General features: G+C 39.2%; 2 long non-coding RNA genes across 2 annotated transcripts; one reads left to right on the forward strand and one right to left on the reverse strand.

Moving 5' to 3' along the window:
- Window positions 1-919: 919 nt before the first annotated feature.
- LOC124191941 lies at window positions 920-2,657 on the forward strand. The gene is made up of 4 exons (XR_006873515.1): window positions 920-1,040; window positions 1,150-1,666; window positions 1,748-2,111; window positions 2,173-2,657. It is a non-coding gene; the product is annotated as an uncharacterized LOC124191941 (long non-coding RNA).
- A 702-nt stretch (window positions 2,658-3,359) lies between these two features.
- On the reverse strand, window positions 3,360-5,614 carry LOC124192066. Its single transcript, XR_006873565.1, has 7 exons — window positions 5,337-5,614; window positions 5,130-5,272; window positions 4,921-5,053; window positions 4,368-4,851; window positions 3,941-4,246; window positions 3,734-3,880; window positions 3,360-3,510 (listed from the first exon to the last, which is right to left on the reverse strand). It is a non-coding gene; the product is annotated as an uncharacterized LOC124192066 (long non-coding RNA).
- Between the last annotated feature and the right edge of the window lie 1,220 nt (window positions 5,615-6,834).

Raw genomic sequence — 6,834 nt, forward strand, 5'->3', positions numbered from 1 at the left:
TCAACTGTGTGCATATCATGAAATGAATATGGATTGATCATGTGTTTGAAACTTGGATAAGATTGCAGAGGAATATTTTCAAAAAAACCGACTGTCCTTCAAACGGTTTGAAATGGAAGATTTATTCATTCACTGAAAAAACGAGTCAAATGACTCAAATTTAAATTGGTAAAGTTTTAAGCCATAACCATTTAATTTAGTATTCATTTTGATATTGGTTGTTGTAGACCCGCCCCAGCAACGACAACCTGCAGAAGGAAATAAGGTACGTAAAACTTGTCATGCAGAGGTTGGGTGAGAACGGTATGTGTTACATAACCATTTGGTCATTCATTTGGTATTCATTTTGATATTGGTTGTTGTAGACCCATCCCTAGCAACGTCAACCTGCAAATAAAGGAAAGGACAGTCACACTCGAAGGTCACGGAGAAAAACGTGTTATGCAGTGGTGTAGAGGTTGGGTGAGAACGGGACGTGTTGCAACATTATCAAGCAGGTACTATAGCCGCAAGGCTTAGCCATTTGCATTTGGTATTCATTTTAAAATTTGTTTTTGTAGACCCAACCCCAGCAACGTCAACCTGCAGAATGAAATGCCAGTTTGCATGTCCTTCACACTCGAAGGCCACGGAGATGATTACGTAAAACGTGTTATGCAATGGTGTAGGGGCTTGGTGAGTACGGTATGTGTTACATAACCATTTGGTATTCATTTTGATATTGGTTGTTGTAGACCCATCCCCACCCCCAGCAACCTGCAGAAGGAAAGGCCAGTAACACACTCGAAGGTCACGGAGATCTTTACGTTAAACGTGTCATGCAGTGCTGTAGAGGTTGGGTGAGGACGGACGTTTCGCATCATTATCAAGCAGGTACAACACCCCGCAAGGCTTTAGAGGTGAGGGTGAGAAAAAAAATCGTATAAAAGGAGAGAGAAAAGGCGAAGGTAAATCAGTCGAGTGAGCATCTTCGACACGGCAACAACTACAGCGCACTCACCATCTGCCTTCTTCACTGTATTGCCAGTTCGCAACCATGGGTAAATTTTCTGTCTTTACATGGAGTATTGTATTAATGGCGATTATTTTCTGTTTGTTAATATGCAAGATATTATTGAATGTTAATGTTTGAATTTTTTTACTGTGTAGTTGTCTAAGGCGTCGTATGCTGTTGGGTGTTGTATCGTTAATGGCTGGGTCGACCACTGGTGTACCGATGTCTCCTGGGGTGTGGCGGATGCCAAACCGCAACGCCGCCGCCTTACTACGCAACAACCGGTTCCTACACCACCAAGGTTCAAGAGTGTTACACCACAATTTATGATGCCCCGAGCTGCTACACCGAATCCCGAAGTATAACTCTGCCCCGAGTTACATCACTAGAGAGCCGGATTACTACACCGAGGCTCCGAAGTACTACATCACTAAGACACCGGAATACTACACGTCTATGTATGCTGCCCCTGCCTACTACACCGAGGCCCCGCATTACTACAACACCGAATCGCTTAAGTACTACACTTCAACCTACGCTGCCCCAATCTACTACACCTACGTCCCGAAGTATTACTGTGCGTAAAAGGAGTCGTCTAAGTCGTGCCTGAACTGCAGAGCCCTATCTGTCACCAACTGCATTCCTCATCGTGTAACCGATTCGCAATTATGGGTAAATATTGTCTTAATTTTGTATCAATTTTATTTTTTCTATTTGTTGATATGCCTGTTAATGTTTAATGTTATTGTTTAGATTTATTTACTGTTTACTTGTTTAGTCAACGATGGCGCCGTGCTCCCTGTTGGGTGTTGTATCGTTGATGGCTGGGTCGACCACTGGTGTACAGATGTCTCCGAGAAGTCTCCTTGGTATGGCGCAAACCAAACCGCAACGCCGCTGCATTCCGACACAACTTATGCAACGACCAGTTCCTACACCGAGGTCTTCAAGTACTTCATCACTACAGCACCGGAGTTTTATACCACAACTTACGCTGCCCCGAGCCACTACACTGACGCTCTGAAGTATTAGTCTGCCCCGAGTTACTACACCATCTAGGCGACGGAGTACTACATGATTACGTATGCTGCCCATCCTACTACACCGAGGCTTCTAAGTATTACTCTGTTCTCATTTACTTGCTGCACCTATTTTCCTAAGTACTACTCTGTTCACAGCAACTACACCGAGGCTCCCGCTGATTACTCCACCAAACGGTTGAGTACTACACCTAAGCGCCAAAGTACTTCTCTGCCCCGATCTACACAACCACAACTGAGGCAGCCAAGTATTACGCAGTCCCGACTTGCTACCCAGAAGCTGTTCTTTCGTGCTACGTTGAACAGAAATACTACACATACTACGCTCCAGTTAACTACACCACGACCTACGTTACACCTAGCCACAACACCGCAGCCCCCAAATACTACACCGAAGAAGCCGCCTATTACACAACCACGTACGCTGCCTGGTATACTACATCCAGGAATTTAAGTATTACTCTGCTCCAAACTACTACCAAACTGAAGTTAATTTCTATTTCACCAGCAATTCTCCCGACCATGTCACCACTACTTGTGTTGCTCCGACCTATACATCGAAGTTCTGAAGTATTTCTCTTGATGTGTTGAAAGTTTGCTGAAATACAAGATTGATCGATAAATCACGTCTATGTCTATTTTCTCCTGAAGTACCTTTCCTCCTGCTGATCATTTCGTGATGTGAGAAAATATTTCTGATTGCCATGTAAACTTGAAATACAACAACAAAAATTCAAACTTATTATTTTTACAATTAAATAACACTCCTTTTAATTTTTTCTATTTTTCTATCATTAAACTTCAAAGTCCAACAAACAATATTTCTATTATCCAAAGTTCACCACCCATTATTTCTGCTAAGTCCAGACTTTTGTTTTTGAAAAAAAATTTAAAAAAGTTCCCCTTACACGAAATTATTAAAAAATTGTCGCGAAAAAATTTCATTCGAAAATTTTGTTGTACACAAAGTTTATTCATATTCAAAGTTTATACAAAATATTTATTTGATTTATTTGAATTCATATTTTTCCTGTGACCCCCAGGGGGGGGGCCTGTCGCTTTCTCTACCGCGATAATAATATGATGCAAGTTATATGCAAATTATTATTTGTTTGGCGCAGAAAGCTTGTTTGATCTAGCAGTTCTCAACTGTGTCAAACCTGACATTGATCAGGTTGCCTCAGTCGTATACTGCATGATTGAATGAAAACTCAAAAGACGACAGATCAAACTATTTGAAGTCACAACACAAAATACTGGCACGCAAACAACAACAAAAAAATTTTCAAGTCAGGAACCCAGATGGAACAGCTCAGCTACAACAGCACAGCAATTTCAGGATAACACCAGCACAGCTACTTCTGAATATCACAGCAACCGCATGCTGCATACAATGGTTCCATCTGTCTTCGTCACACCTTTCACCATTTGGCTGCAACAAGGTAACCAACAGCGTTAAAGAAGTGTTTGTCAAACCTGTTTAAGAAAAGAAAATTATTTTCGAGAAACACAACTGTGTTCACATGCATACTCATTATAACAAAAGAATACAAAGAGTAACAGAAACCTACGCAGTCCAACAGAATAACTTTAATATGTGATTCAAAATTTCTATAGTAGCGAAGCAAATTGGTCTACTCTCTAGTCATGTTAACTAAATCTGTAGTACTTTTGCAAGACATTTGATCAAAATAATTACTTTTCGTTGTTGCATGGGATGAGACGTAGGCCTATAAGAATAGGAATAGGCAGCGAAACACACGAGGCACGCCATTTCGGGAATGTACAGGCACTTCCAAGTCTGAGTTGAATGATTTGGCAAATTCGTTTCTACATGCTAAATCACCTGTAAATTTTCAAATCAACATTTTACATTCAATAACAATAGGAAATTAACAATGTATACCTTTTAATTTTCATCGTGAGAAACGTCACGACCAGCAAGGCAGCAACCCATCTCTGCTGCGCCTTGGAACAAAATGGCCGCTATGAGAAAATTCTGAAGATACTCGCGCTATCTGGCGGACATAATTTCAACCACCTATTGACAGCCATTAGATTCCTGTTCAATGACTGAACGCAACGGCTCGATTGCTTGCTTCCAGACAGCACGCAGCAGTTCAACTTGAATTCGACATGTCTTTCAGCTTTCACTAGCTGGCACGAAATGAATCAAATGAGCATAAATACCAGATTACTCCAGCAGCTTTCCCTATAACACGAATAGACAAAGTTTTTAGTTAGCTTTTCAGACTTTTTAACTCTTTCAAGGCTCCACATCCCAAAATCCCTTAAAGTGTGCCCTTAAGTCGAAAAAGATAAGCTGGCCTTACCCGTCTAGCAGCAGCTTTTTCGTTCCTCTCGTGGTAATGCTTTGTCGTACTTAAGTTCCAAGCTATCTTCACTCCTCTGTGACGCGCGACATCCCTGACGGTTTTTACCATCTATGCCCATGTTGCGGGCTTTGGTTGCCATTTCTTCTCAGCGGGACACGCACGGAGGGTTGGCACTTACAGAGAGAATTCTTTCAACGATTTGAGGCCGTTTGTGCGAAAAAAAACAAACAAAAACGATTAGACACAGAGTTTAACGCAAGTAGATTATTAGTAGACAATCTACGGAATAAACTCAATTGTCGGTTACCTGGGCATAATCCTGTGGCGAGTGACTGCAGGTGTGTGCAACTTCTCAGTCAGTAACTCGTAGTAGCGTGGTAAAAGGTGATAATGATGCTTTATCATTTGGGTGACAAACTCAGTAAGGCATTTGACTTCATCAAGCAGACTTCACATTCTTCACGTCACTGAAACTGGAACTCTAAGTAGCAAAAGGATAAAGAAAATTATCTACATTATTTACAAATTTACACAAATCTATCTATGAAACCTCTACATATCTCTAAGCTAGGTTGCCTTATAAATGGATGTAGAAGACGTAATAACAAACATGCAGTCACAGGATACACTATCAAAATCACAAGATTTGGAATAGATCCTATGGTTCATGAGCAAAAATACATCTGTTATATGAAAATATGATTTATAACAGTTTTAATGCTTAATTTTTCTGGTGTGTTAGTAGTAATGGGAAAATACCTCATCTCGGCACATTTATCCATTTCCACTGTATGTGGGCTTCAAATATGAGTTTCCGGCTTTTGAGTTTTTACAGCATAAGGATCTAATGGATGGAAAGGACTGAGCAAGTCAACTTGTTGGAATGACGACTGACAGACTTTCTGTAATTTAAAGAAATGGATGTAATATATATAAAATAAATAAACTAGTTCAAGATAAACCTACACAAACGAAGTTCAATTCGGTATTTGGAATCACAGAAAAATAAGTATAAAATAGCAACAATTTGTTTCGCCATGTTTCTTGATGCAGGCGGGTCGCCATAATTCGTCATCGTCATCGTCATCGTCATCGTCTTTTAGGGACTAAACTGCGGAATGTGTTGTGGAAATCATGAATCGGCCACCAGAGGGAGCCGCTTGACTTCTACTTGGCATTTCGAACAACCACTACAGTTTTTTGTGGTTCGAACATGGTAGTACAAATATCTTTTAATGTCTAGCTCTAGCGTAACGCTAATGCAATTGGTGTAATGCATTAAATACTTAAAACTAAAACGAGGTGCGAATGCAAAATTAATTTAGAAAATGAACACAACATTAAAGAAAACACGGGGAAATGCTTAATATTGATGGTGGGTTGAAATTCACCATGCACAATCATGATTCGTTTTCTCGGCGTTTTCTCATGACGGGAAAACCAAACTTATTGGTGGCTTTTCCACTGCCACCTGCCGCAGCAAAATATTTCTATCACGTATACATGAATCGATAAGTTCCATGATATTATCAGTGTAATGATGTGATCCGTTCAAGTTACGTGGTACTTTGTTAAAATATTTTCACGTCACCTCTGGAAAATTATCTGCCTTTAATTTGATAGGAAAATACCTTGAACGACTTTATATATTTATGTATAAAATTATATACAAAAATATATATAATTATATGCGATATTATATAACCGCATATAATTATATATATTTTTATACATCCGATATTATATAATCGCATATAATTATATATATTTTTATATTTAATTTTTGCCCTTACTGTCATTCATGTGTACGGTGTACCTTCTCATATAATTGTATACATTATATATAAGTGTATATAGTATATACTATATATACACTCATTTAGCTATGTAATATAACATGTTCTGACGGACATGATTTCGTCTTATGTGTTGACCATATTTTATTTGCGAAATTCTAATTCTAATTAGAATTTCAGAGGTTCTGATTGAAGCGTTGTTTTATAACTTGTTATAGGATGTCTAGTTATCTACGACATTACGCCGATTAATTTTTTCGGAAATAACGTCTATTTTTTACATTAGTTTTATGTTTTCTATGCGTGAATGTTTTAGAGAATACAGGAAAATTTGTTAATTTTTTGCATTACAATTTCTATTTAATTTATTATTCCCTATTTTTAAAATAAAACAAGCATTAAAATCTAGATAAACTTGCACAACTTTAGCCTATGACGATTTGTAATCTAGTGGTGCCCCCTGGTGGCATCCACAGCGGATCCCGCATTTTAGCCCCCTATGGGCAAACGATGACGATGACGATGACGATGACGAATTATGGCGACCCGATGCAGGCAGCAGGCTGTACTTTCATGACAAAATCAATTGAAGTCAGTGGCATCTAGCGGTCAGTAAAGAACCAGTACCAAAAGAACAGCTCGGAATGCGACAGCTTCGGTCTTCGTCT

Source organism: Daphnia pulex, chromosome 4 (assembly GCF_021134715.1).
Source record: "Daphnia pulex isolate KAP4 chromosome 4, ASM2113471v1".
NCBI classification, from domain to species: domain Eukaryota; kingdom Metazoa; phylum Arthropoda; class Branchiopoda; order Diplostraca; family Daphniidae; genus Daphnia; species Daphnia pulex.